Raw genomic sequence first — 14,437 nt, forward strand, 5'->3', positions numbered from 1 at the left:
AATATTTTCATAGAAAATCAGGATTTGCTATGTAATGTATAATATGGGTAATGTATTGATTGCAATTGCTTTTGCAGTTTCCAAAAAAAGGAGACACATTCTGTGTAGTTATGACCATCATTTTGTAATTCTGATGTACTGCTGAAGATTTTTTAAATTAATAATATGTCAGTTTAGTATTTACCAATCACTTTTCATACTCACAAATTATAACATTCATTATCAGAAGCACAAAAATTCATCTTGTAAGACTTGCTAAAGAAAATATGAAATCATACTTTCTGATTTCAAATTATACTACAAAGCGATAATAATCAAAACAGTGTGCTATTGTCATAAAAACAGACATATAGATCAATGGAACAGAATAGACGGCTCAGAAATAAACCCACACATATGTGGTCAATTGGAGCCAAGAATATACACGGGGAGAGTACAGTCACTTCAATAAATGGTATTGAGAAAACTGGATAGCTGCATGCAAAAGAATGAATCTGGACCAATATCTTATACCACATATAAAAATTAACTCAAAATGTATTAAAGACTTCAACAGAAGACCTGAAACCATAGAACCTTTAGAAGAAAACAAAGGCAACAAGCTCCTTGACATTGGTCTTGGCACTGAGTTTTTGAATGTGACCCCAAAAGCAAATACAACAAAAGCAAAAAGAACAAGCGGGCAATATCAGCTAAAAATCTGTACAGCAGAGGAAACCATCAACAAAATGACAAGGCAAATTACTAAATGGAAAAAAAATACTCACAAATCATATATATTGAGTAAGGGGTTAATATCCAAAATATATGAAGAATTCATACGACTCAATAGCAAACACAAATAAAACAAATAAAATAATGAAGTTTAAAAATGAGCATAGGATCTAATAGTCTTTTCCCAAAAAACAGACACATGAGTGATCAACAGGCACAAGAAGAGATGCTCAGCATCATTAAATCGTCAGAGAAATGCAAGTCAAAACCACAATGAGATATCACCTCACATCTGTCAGAATGACCAAAATTAAAAACATTGGAAACAACAGGTTTTGAGGGGGGGGATGTGGAGAGAAGGACCCCCTTGTATACTGTTGATGAAGATGTAAATTAGTGCAACCATTATGGCAAATCGTCTGGATGTACCTGAAAAAATTTAAAAATACAGCTATCGATAATCCAGCAATTCTACTGAGTATTTATCTGAAGAAAACAAAAATGCTAATCTGAAAATATATGTGAACTCCTACGTTTATTGCAGCATTATTTAGAATAGCCAAGATAGGGAAACAACCTCAGAGTCCATCAGTGGAAGAATGGATACAGATATGATATATATACAATGGAACAGTATATGGAACAGTAGTCTCAACCATAAAAAGGAATACAGTCTTGCCATTTGCAATGACATGAATGGGTCTTGAGGCTATTATTCTGAGTGAAATAAGTCAGGTAGAGAAAGACAAATACAATATGATTTTACTTAAATGTAAAATCTAAGAAACAAAATAAATAAACAAACCAAACAAGATCAAAATCCTAGATACAGCGAACAGATTGATGGCTATCAGAGGAGAAAAGAGGTTGCAGGTGAGTGAAAAAGATGAAGAGGGTGAACTCTATGGTGATGAATGGTAACTGTACTTATTGTGGTGATCGCTTTGTAGTGTATATGAATATCAAATTATTATGTTGTATACCTGAAACTAAAGAAATGTTATATACCAATTTTACCTGAATAATAAAAAAAAAAACATGTGGAAATTCATCATTAAGTGAATATATTTAGTTCTGAAAAAAAGCCACTGAAAAGGAGTTAAAATGTTCACTTTAATTCCATAGTAGAATGGTTAAAAATATGCTTATAATTGTATTTGGAAAATGCATCTAAAATCATATAAATATTTAAAATTGTTTCATTTACCCTACTTAAAACAGAAATAGGTTATTTTAATTATGAATTAATTCTTTGAATACTTCAAGGATGTGTTAAGCTAACTTTTGTCTGTGTATCTGTATGAGTTTGTAATTTTTGCCAAAATTTAATAGCACATTACATTGTAATTGTTTCAGAGAACAATCACAAGGAGGCCATTTTTGCCAAAATATTTTGGGGTTTCATCAATTTTCCCAAGAACTTCTCTCTCAGTTCTTTGATATTCAAATCATTCTTTTTTTGAAGCACATATTCTATCATCATCCTTGCCAATATTTTTCTTCAATTTTTAACCAGTCTAACTCTGCTATAACCTCATTTGTCAAAGGCTTTCTTTGCTTTGAGTCAAATAATTCTAACTTTACTTCATTGGCTTTATGAAATCATGCAGTTTTTGCAAGATTGCAATTTCACTTTGCATTATACTGTATGGCTTTGTCAGATATATACCACATCCTAAACCAAAAGGAAAATGACTGAAATAGATGTTGCTCAGAGTATCGGGATAAATATTATTGGGAAGCAGAAGGGAACGTGAAGTGGAAATCAGTTAAATCAGTGATATTAGTAAATAATGTCATGTTATGAGAACTTGTTTTCTAACAAAATTATAGATAATGACAATGACTGTATAAGTACTAAAGAATTCCTGTATACCTGGAAATTTAAGTAGAATTTTCACATCAAAATTTGATTTATCATATATTTTTGGATGATAAAATCACCACTTACATTTAAAAGACCTTCAACTGTGTCTTAGAATGGCTGTGTGTAAGGCACCTTTGTTTGACATGGAAATTTTGAAGACATTTGTGAAGTCTAATAGTTGAAACACTAACCTAAAACATTCATGCATTTTTACATTTATGTATAATATTTCTGGAGAATGATCAACCATCCTTTATTTGAATACCAAAATCCTCAAGTGCTATTTATTACCCCAAAGTATTAGCCCATTTTATCTTTAATTTTTCACTGTCAGAAAATACACCCTCACATTTTTGCCCGATTTGAAAGCAGATGCCCTAAACACATTCCTTTGTTTAGTTAAGAATTCTACACCTATGCAGACTAAGTCAAATTTCCATTTTATAAGGCAATATTTTATATTGTTATATATTGCATAAAAAGCCTACAATCTGATATATTTTAGGTGTTGTCTCTTCCTGGCTGAAGTTTTCCAGGTCCTGGTATCATTCCTCATGACATCTTTATGCCCTATTGTTACAAGGTCTGGATTCAATTTGGTTGTAGATGTCCATCTTAAAATGAGGTATCCAGAACTAATCAAGTCCGTTAAGAGACATCCCTCAAGGGTATAAAAGGCTTGGACTATTTTGTGATGGCTCTCTCAAAGAATAAAACATTCTTATTTTCTAAAGTTCCTGCTTGTGCTGCAACTGACAAGGAGTGATCTATTACAACCCTCTCTTAAGGTGACTTATGCCTCATGTCATTTCTCTTACCTCAAATCCTACTTGAGAAAAAGGAGAGTGTCTTTTCTGAAATGACTACATCTTATCTCTACTGCCACGCTGTGTCTCTTTTTAATCGGTTTGTGTCTGTAAAACACTGAGGTATATTACACATATGTATTATGCAAGTACACTTACAAAAAATTTTCCTAACAACATCTAGTCACAGAGTAATGCTTATGTTCACTCTAATTTTATTATATGAATATAAATTTTTAAAATTTTATATGATTTATATACCCTAAAATATTCCCCATTCCTAAGAATGGATCATATTTTATCACATTTCCTAATTAAAATCTGACTTAAACATGTTTTCTGGAAAAAAAACAAGAATGATAACATATAAATTCTCTTAATTTACAATTATTTGATTTGCTGAGCTTATTCTTGAAAAGTTACATAGACCACATGCTCCCAAGGAATAAGAAGAGTAGAGAAGTGAAACAGTTATAATTACAAAAAAATTCTGATTGCTGCTGTCAGCCCAGAAAACCCAATATCAGTAAGCAAACAGTACCTGAACTCACAGAGTTTACACTATAGAGGGGGAGTGAGAAAAAAATGAACAAAAATTGTTTTAAGTTGTGATAAATATTATTAAAAATATAATATGTAAACAGAAATGGAAAATAATCAAGTAGCAACCATTTTTATTAGGATACTCAAACATTTTTCACTAGGCAACAAATCTACTGAAATCTAAATAATGACAGCTAGTCCAAGAAAGAGGCAGAATGCATATTCTAGAAATAAAAGATAACATTTGTTAAACTATCTAATCTTAGCCTATGAGAAATGTGCCATTTGAAGACATTGAGATATTATCAAATTTCTGTGGAGAAGAAATCTACCAAGACAGAAATCTAGACTGAGAAAAAATGTTATTCAAGCCTGAGAGCAAACTACAAATATATTTATGTGAACTATTATGTGAACTAAATGGGAAAATTTACAGCTCCAGGATATTAAAAAAATAATTGCACCTGTTCTTTGGGACCAGGGGAAATACTGAATATACACCTAGACCGTGGGCAAACCATAGATGAGAATGGAACTCTGATCCACAAACTCTGCAGCAACTATTTTAAGAAACCAAATGACTACTTGTGGAGTGATTTGCCCAGCTACTAGTTCTCACATAGTTTGTTTGTTTATTTCCTTGTATTTATTTATTTATTTATTTATTTATTTATTTATTTATTTATTTATTTTTGAGAGACGCAGAAGAGAGAGGCATAGACATAGGCAGAGGGAGAAACAGGGTCCCCTCAGGTAGCACAGTGTGGGACTCAATCCCAGGACCCTGGAATCATGACCTGAGCCAAAGGCAGATGCTCAACCACTGAGCCACCCAGGTGCCCCTCAGGTAGATCTTAATGCACTATCTAGTATTCTTTTCAGTATTATCGTTGCCTCCAGATTAACTATCAATGAATCATATGCATTACTCTTGAAACAAATAGACCAAGAGCATGAATTCTTCAGTATACTAGAAACTTAAAGAACAGTCTCTGTATTGAACTGAAAGTGGCATTTTAACATCATGATTCAATTAGAAAAACTTCATATTAGCATTATGAAAGTCAGTAGAGACAGTGTTACCAGTGACATCCACCAGCATGTTAATCAGACATGATCTGATTGTCCGAAGCACTTCCTGCCCCTGTTGAACTTGATCCTTTGCTCGATGGAATTTAAAGAAAAGAATGCTGGCATAAGCACTATAAACCTTGCAAACTGCAAAGTGGATAATTCAATCTTGAGACAACCTTTCAAAGTAATATTCTTTTTTAGACAGGTAATAAGAATATTTCCAGAGTTTAAGCATATTTTAAAATGTAATTTCATTTTCTGGACTTATAAATGTTCTTCTTACCATAAATATGTATTTTGCTTTGTTTTTAAGAACAGAAAATATGTAATTTATTGTGTATAATCAATTTTTATCTGTACATTCTTTATTGAGAGGTTTATGATACTTAACATATTGTATTTGAAATAAGTTAATTCCAAGTTAATTTTTAAAAATTATTTACTTCTTTGCCTTCAAAATTATTGTTAAGTTTAAACTTTCAAATTCAGTAGTCCAGGCTACCAATTTTATTATTTTTTTTCCTGAGGTTATTATTGACATACAACATTATGCAGTGTCAGGTGTGTAACTAGAGGTTTGACATTTGTATACATCATGAAATAGTCACCACAGTAAGCATAGTAAAGCATTTTATGAGCAGTTATTACATATCATATATGAATGTAATATTTTTCTAAAGTGAATAAGTATAAAATATATATTTGCTTTTGGAAATTTAATACTATATCAGATTCATATACAACTATTCAAATACACAGTTAATTTCTCTCTATAAAGTTACACATATATATAAATTTCCAATTTTTTTTTTTTGTAAAACAAAGTATGAGAAAAGATTTGCAATTTTATTAGACAGAAAATATTCTTCAATCACTCTATTGCAAAATAATTTTATCCTTGGGTTTCCAAAGTTTATCAGTCACAGTTAAGTGGTCAGAAAAAAATATATGAGTAGCTACCTTAATATTTTTATAGACAATATGCCATATAATACTAAATAATACTAACAATGAAAAATGTATATGAACGTTTTATACATACTAGTTTTCCATTGGTTATTAATCTTTCACAATTCTTCAGTTTTATTATATGTATTACAAAAAATACTTTTAAAGCACAGAAATTTATAATTAAAAATCTCTATAAAAATTACAAATTATTTTCATTCTAAGCTTTCCACTAAATGGAAGTTGGTTAAAAGAAGCAAAAGGCAAAGAAATTATCTCTATTGTAGTATAGGTATGGTAAATATGTAGCTTACAAATTATTTTAAAATTACATTTGTCCCATATATACTTCTAAGCCTCATATGAAGTTCCAGGCTCTACAGAGATACATCTCTGGGCTTGGTTTTAACAGAGACAACTATTTAGATGCAGATTCACTGTTACCACCCATATTGCAAGTAAATAGAGCAAGGAACCTTTCACTATACACTTTATATTTTAAGAAGAAATAAAACAGCTGTAGTCACAATGACAAACATATTCGACTTCATAATAGGCAGAACTTTCGGAGTATCTCATGAGCTGATAGATTATGTTCTGCCCTTTGTACAACTTGACATTTAGGATATTAATGTATTGACAAGGGTAATGTAAATGACTTCATTTCTTCCAGAGATTTAAAGCAATCACTTGCTTTTTGTTAAAATACCTGTTTAGATAGGACAGTGGTCATTTTTTTGGTTTTGTTTTGTTCTGCTTTTCTAAAGTCTTGTTTTTGGGCAGCCCCGGTGGCGCAGTGGTTTAGCGCAGCCTGCAGCCTGGGGTGATCCTGGAGACCGTGGATCGAGTCCCACGTCGGGCTCCCTGCATGGAGCCTGCTTCTCCCTCTGCCTGTGTCTCTGCCTTTCTCTCTCTAGCTGTGTCTCTATGAATAAAGAAATAAATTATTTAAAAATAAAAATAAATAAATAAAGATAAATAAATAAAATCTTGTTTTTAAGTAATCTCTACACTTGAACTTACAACCTCGAGACCGAGAGTCACATGTTCTACGGACTGAGCCATCTAAGCAAACCTAGAGTCATTTTTCCTTAATAAAAGAAACTTGGAAGCTAGGGGTTCATCATTTGTTGATAAAGCTTTCCCTTTCCCCTTTGAATTTTTTAAGATTTTATTTATTTATTCACGAGAGACACACACAGAGAGAGCAGAGACACAGGCAGAGAGAGAAGCAGATTCCACGCAAGGAGCCTGATGTGGGACTCGAACCCAGGAATCCGGGATCATGCGCTGAGCCAAAGGCAGGTGCTCAACCGCTGAGCCACCCAGGTGTCCCCCCTTTGAAATTTTTAATTGGTCACAACAGTACCTTCTAAATTTATTAGCCGTGTCTTTAACTTTTTAAAATAATATCTTTCCACTTTGCCTAATGTTTTTCTAATTATCTGCTTTCGATTTCTTCCACAATTAAGAAAAATACACTTACCCATTTAAAAAAGGGGAAGGGAGCCTTCCTAGCAGAACATAACAAAGAAACCTTAGCTCTTTTGATTTAATGCCTATTGCTTCCAAATAGATAAACCCACATAGCAGTTTGTACTAAAGAACAAAAATCTATATTCCTATATCAATCTGAGTTCTTTAATGTTTACTAGATATGGACAGATGTGACATTATTTCCTTGCATGCAGGTCTTTACCTCTTCCTAGGTTCATCTTCAGCGTTCTTTGGCTTATTAACTACACAACCCCACCTTCTGGCTTCCTTGTCACAAGGTACTCCCTTTGTCTGTCTGTCTTCACATAGTCTTCTTGTAATGAGATACCAGTCATATTGTATTAAGGGTTCCCCCTACTCAAATATAGCATTACCTTAAGGAATTACATCTATCTTTTTCCAAATAAGGTCACATTCTGATTTATTGCAGGTTAGGACTTCAATATACATTTTTTTGAGATAAAATTCAACCTATCAAAGACAGAGCACACTTAATGCCAGTGAAGAATGGATGATGTCAGGTAGAAAAAAAATGTTAGTAATAAGTAAAAGAATGATAATAATAGCTTACTAATCAGGCCAGGTTATAATATTTGGATGAGCAAGGCAGCAAAATTGCCTTTATGTGGAGCCTTAATACTGGATTTGCCTTAAAGAGAAACAATCTGTGCAGAAGCCTGAGAGTTTTAACTGTGGTGCCTGAGTCTTCAAAGGTAGGAGGCAGGCAAGGTAAACAATAAAGAAAGGGAAAACGTAGATCCTGTTCCACACGATTTATGGTGGTAAAGGTTGAAAAGGGCACAGGAAAAAATGCAGCTAACTGATGATAATAATCACAAAATATGATAAGTGTCACCAGGAATGACTATAAAGATTAAAAAGGCAGGATAGCAAGGATAGTATACTCTATCACTTTGTCTCATTATTTGAAAAATTGAGCATGCGCTGTGGAGCCTGGCTTTTCAAACTACTCAGAAGCTACATTGGTTATTTCCTGGGAACTTGCTTGAACTCTGCTCAGCATTGTACGAAGATCTTCCTGGAGTCCATATGTAACGTTCAACTTTGAGAAGCACTACTTCACTGCTTTGGGGTAGATAATAAGAATTCCAACTTCTACACTGCTACAAATTTGTTTTAACTGAAATGTATGTTTCTGCATCTGTGAAATGGTCATATGAACTGGTTATCTTTGGAATATTCAAATTTGGTAACTCCAGATATAACAAGTTTTCCTCCAAGTTTTCAATTTCATGCCAAAAAAATATTGTCCTGCCCAAAGCATATAATAAGATGTACTTCTCTGCAAACAAGGTGTTTTCCACGGGGGAAAAAAAAAGTTGTGCTTCTTAATTTGGTTTATTGTATTGGGGAAATACAAAAGTTTAGACAGCATTTTCACTGAACAGAATAGGTGAGCCTCTGAAAAGGTATCTCTTACTTGAATTATTGATGATTTATACTTATTATTACCAATAGTTATCCCATATCTGTTGTTCCCAAAACAAGAGAATTTCTAGATATATATGTATCAAGTTTAATCAGAATCCTGTCATATAGGTAAGAAGATTTCATTTAGAGTGATTATATAAATATTCTAGAAGTCAGTAAAAAAAGGCAAGATTCGGACCTGAATTTAGGCCACACTGGCAGTTATTAAATAAATAATAAGTAAATAAATAAATAAATAAATAAATAAATGGATCAGTAGGCCAGAATCCAAAAGTTTATTGCTGATACAATATAATAGACAAGAACAAACACAGGATAGTTTCTATCTTTCTTTCTTTCTCTCTGTCTATATTTTAGTCTGATTTTTTATTGATCTAATTGCAAATAAAATAGCTCTTCCTTAGAACTATCTGAAGGATTTCACGTGCCCGTAATCTTGATTCTACTAGGAAAGTAAGCCCCCTCGTCAATTACATGAGCAGACACAACGTGTTCTATGTCCACAGTCTAGTGGCACATTTCCTATCACATCTTTGTGAGAAGCCTGATCAGTTATAATTTTGTAAGGTTTACCAATGATTGGATCTACAAAATCTGGACTTCAATTAGAGACTAGGAGTAACACTAAGGACAATAAAGTTCCTGGTACTTACCTTCAGCAACAATGGAAAATTATTGGTTGGTGTATTTATAAGCACTACAAGAGGGCTACCTCAAAATGACTATACATCAATTATGAAATAATTCCATTTGGTTTAACACATTAAGAAATGTTGAAATTGGGATGCCTGGGTGGCTCAGCGATTGAGCATCTGCCTTTGGCTCAGGTCATGATCCCGGAGTTCACAGGATGGAGTCCCACATCGGGCTCCCTGCATGGAGCCTGCTTCTCCCTCTGCCTGTGTCTCTGCCTCTCTCTCTCTCTGTTTCTCATGAATAAATAAACAAAATCTTTAAAAAGAAAAAAAAAAAGAAATGTTGAAATTATACATAGAATTGGTCATTTCCTTGTATAAGAGCCAAGAAATAGACTAAGGAGAATGTTTAATTCCATTATATATTTGCTGAAATTATAATCTTAAAATTACTGAAGCAATCTGAATTACACTGATTTCACAGAGTATCTTTAAATTTTTATTTCCTAGTCTCTTTCTCACAATTCAGAAAATCTTTAGACACAGAGTTTCCCACATCACTCATGTGTTTGGCTGATATCTACAACAAAAATACTGCTAAAAAAGAGTGGGTGGAAGAAGTATTATAAATATTATAGAACTTCAGCATTGCCACATGAGGGGGAAATCATATATATCCTTTCACTTCAGTACTACCTAAAAGATTTTTCCTATCTTACTCAAAAGATCTTTTTTCCATAGCTTTTTGTTTCCCTCAAAAACAGCATTTCCCAAACTTTAAGCTTTTTATGTATCACGTGGGGTCTTGCTAAAATGGAGAACTGGATTTGGTGGATCTGAGGGGAACCCTGTGTTCTGCATTTCTAACAAGCTCCTAGGTGATGACAATGCTGCTGATCTATGGGGTCATACATTGATCAAAGGTCTAAGGGAGCCTCTCCCAAAGTTGCAGTTAAAACAACTGACTCAAAGCTTTCTTCTGGAAATCTCGCTAGGGAATAGAATAAAAAATCTGTTATGTGTACGGTGTCTGGATGTCTCAGTTGGTTAAGCCTCTGCCTTTAGCTCAGGTCATGATCCCAGGGCCCTGGGATTGAGCCTCACACCGGGCTCCCTGCTCAGTGGGGAGCCTGCTTCTCCCTCTCCCTCTGCCTGCGGCTTCCCCTGCTTGTGCTCTCTCTCCTTGTCAAGTATATTAATTAATTAATTAATTAATTAATTAATTAATGGTCATGCCACATGGGATAAACAGAGATGTGAAGGATGAAATGTAATATAGTGAGAAAAGAATTGTTTTTAACTAGACAACTCAAATAGAGTTGTAGTTTCCAACACTGAAATCATGTGACATTGAAATATATATATGCATATATATATAAATATATTATAATGAAATGTTATTTATCCTTGAAAAAGAAGGAAATCCTGCCATTTATGACGACATGGATGGACTTTGGGGCCATCTTTTGACGTGAGGTAAGTCAGACAGTCCAAGACAGATACTGTATGATTTCACTTACCTGTGGAACCCAAAAAAGCCAAACCCAGAGAAACAGCAGAAGGGTGATTACCAGGCGCTGGAGAGTGAAAGAATGGAGGAGATGTTGGTCAAAGAGAGCAAACTTGGAGTTAGAAGATGTATAAGTCCTGTGGATCTAATGTGATTATAATTAAACAGTATTTTATTGTTAAGACAGTAGATCTTAAATGTTCTCACCACAGAGAAGAAATGATAATTTTGCGATGTGAAGGTGGTGTCAGCAGATATGGCAGAGCAATCCTATCCCAGCAGATAGTGTATCAAATCAACAGGTTGTGCACCTTAAGTTCATACAATGTTAATATGTCAATTATATCTCAATAAAAAATAGAGTTCTCTGCAGCCCTGGTAGCTCAGCAGTTTAGTGCCACCTTCTGCCCAGGGCCTGATCCTGGAGACCTGGGATCGAGTCCCACGTCCGGCTCCCTGCATGGAGCCTGCTTCTTCCTCTGCCTGTGTCTCTGCCTCTCTCTCTCTCTCTCTCTGTGTGTGTCTCTCATGAATAAATAAATAAAATCTTTAAAAAAAAATAAAAAAAAAACGTTCTAAGATTTAAATGGGAAGATCTACATGAAAGTGCTTCTAATACAGTAAAGCACTATATGAGCAGATTATAGTGCCATCGGCACCTAAGCTCCCTAGCCCTCCCCCGTCCCACATCAGTGCCACAGTCCGAGTCCTTCCTTTTTTGAGCTGTGAAAACTGCTTAGGAAACTGTCACTCAGCGGCAGCAAAGACTGCCAGCACTAAACCAATTTGATAGAAGGATCCAAGAGGGGAGAGGACAGAAGATTTTCTTTCCTCTGCAGTTCTAGTTATAAAGCCAAGATATAAAAGGAGAGAATCATTGTGGTATGGCATATGAATTTTAAGATGCTTTCATTGGGTTCATTCATATTCTAGAGTGGTGTCCTCAAGAGTTTTTACCACCTTAGAAACTAAAAAATATATATATTGTCTTGCTTTTAAAAAAAATATTACAAGGAATATGTCATCTTTACAAAGATGGGTTATTATAGTCATTGATCATGTAACTACATAGATAAGATTCTGGACCTATTCACAGCTAGCTACAAACCAACCAGCAACTTCATGTTTGATATATAGATGAAGTGAAATTGCTTTAAAACTAATGCAGAATTTATTTGTAGGGCACAATTTATTAGTATGCATGAAGATGAATTAGAACCTGCAAGCTATATTAAATTTAATGCATGAGAAAGGGAAGTAATGAATTACTTGAAAATCATTTTAAAGCATCATTGCTAATGCAGCTGCTAAACTGCAATCGTCCTAACTGCAGAGACAAATATTATTAAACCTGCCAGAGTCCCCAAACTGTGTTTTAAGCAATTCCTTAAAGAATATAAGCAAAGGCATTTGACTCTCAGCTTCATGTATAAATACACCATGAAAATATATATGCCATATATGCAAAAAAAAAAAAAAAAAGCTCTTAGTAATTCAAGATTCCCATAACAGAATTCTTATGCTAATGGTCAAAACAAAAGTTGCTTTTAATTTTCAGAGGGATGGAACATGGAATTTATTAACTTCATATTTCTGATGGATGAAAGAAAATGTAATAAATGAAGAGATGAGCCTGAAACTGCACTCACCCGGCTTTATTTAGCGTTGGTGTTCAGTTAGCTGACTTCACTTCTAATATTGCACTGGCTAAGCCTTTTAGTGTGCACTAAATCCTAGCCGCATAAAAGTGAAGCTAAATAGTATTTACAGGTCTTTTTCATACAAAGTGCAAACCAGCATTCCATTTATAATCCTATAATAACACTCTGTAATCTGCATACCAATGCAGTGCAAATAACACATTTACTTTAGAAATGAGCATAATTAGATTATATAGATCATAGTTGAATTAGACTGAGTGACCTTTTGTTAGCATTCTCTGATAACTCAAGAAAATTTTACTACTTGGCTGCCTTTTCTCTTTTGATCTAAATGATCAGTTTTTGGCATGAGCCTCTAAAATCTTCAGAATCATTCACAGTTTGGTTTCTAGGAAGATTTTTTTCCCCAGCAGGAGGGGGTTGTAGTGCTGAACGTTGAGAGTTGGAGTAGATGTTCACTGACATACATTTGAGGTAAGGAGGAGAAACATAAAATACAAAATGAAGGGTGACGTAAAAATGATTTATAATTGTGTTTAGTATGGTCTTTGTAATTACATTTTTAATTAATACTTTTGAGGATGTGCTTTACTTTTTATGCATAATTTAAATCAAATTGACATTCTATGAGAGTTCAAGCCTAGTTTTCCCCTTAATGATACATCAGAAATTTTGCATCAGATGATTAAACGTCTTCCAGTCATTTATTCACTAAAATAGGTTTGTGTACCTACTATGGGTCTCAGACGTGAGGATAAGCGGTGATGACTGCATGTTTGTTTCAAAGAATTTTCCTCCTGGAATGTGAATGGCAATCAAAGATAAGGGACACACGGCGATAACAACAGCCACATAAACCAATTATTCACAAAGTAAATCTCAACTCCTTCTGATTAAGGAAATACAAGCGTATTAAGAGCCATTTATAACCTTAACACATCTCTGCCCTCACTTCTAGGTCCTCCGGATAAGCACAAATCCACACAAAGGAGGCATGCGTTTCTGCGTGTGTGTCACTGACAAGGACTCTTGCCCCCTCAAGATAATGGAGTGTTAAACTGACAGCATTCATCTATCCCTCCCTGCATTCTTCCGCCTAGGAAATTCAAAGACTTAGGTAAAACAACACCAAGACAGATTAGGAGACTATCCTCTAGAATATGAGGTTTTTTTTTTTTTTTTTTTTTTTTTTTAGCTCTACTTCCACAAAGGGAAATTGCTCAAAAATCAATCTCACAGGAACCTCATTTGGTTAGACCATTTTACAGGATGGTAAGAAAGATCACAAGTCTCTAATAAATATGAATGTTTACTTAATAAAACAAATCAGCTGGAATATGGGCTTCTTTGGAGTCCTAAATCACAAAATATATAAAAGATGTGTATGAATGTATGTGTATCTAAATGCCAATAGATACACTAATAAACAACACTTATTCTCATAGCTAGTTTTCTGTCGTTTCCCACCTCCCATTTGATCTCTGGTGTCCATTCAACCTTAAGGATACATCGTGAATGTCCCCTGATACCATCGTAGCCTGAGCAACCCTAAAAGCTCTCATAAGCCACTGTTAAGGGATCTTTTGCTTCCATGCCTGTAATGTTCGATTAATGCTCTGCACTTCAGTCAGAGCAATGTTTTTTAAAGAATAATGTCCTCTTTTTTAAAAATTTTAACTATCCAATGTATTTCCACTGCCGGGATATGAAAATGCAATGTTTAATCACAG

General features: G+C 34.1%; 1 long non-coding RNA gene across 1 annotated transcript in view; it reads left to right on the forward strand.

The window, feature by feature from the left end:
• The window catches only part of LOC111091776, a 140,413-nt gene extending 126,548 nt beyond the window's left edge, over nt 1-13,865 (forward strand). The window contains exon 4 of the long non-coding RNA XR_005376020.1: nt 13,666-13,865. This is a non-coding gene — a long non-coding RNA (uncharacterized LOC111091776). The remainder of the gene's footprint in view (nt 1-13,665) is intronic.
• The last annotated feature ends 572 nt before the right edge of the window (nt 13,866-14,437 follow it).

Source organism: Canis lupus, chromosome 22 (assembly GCF_011100685.1).
Source record: "Canis lupus familiaris isolate Mischka breed German Shepherd chromosome 22, alternate assembly UU_Cfam_GSD_1.0, whole genome shotgun sequence".
Taxonomy (NCBI): Eukaryota; Metazoa; Chordata; class Mammalia; order Carnivora; family Canidae; genus Canis; species Canis lupus.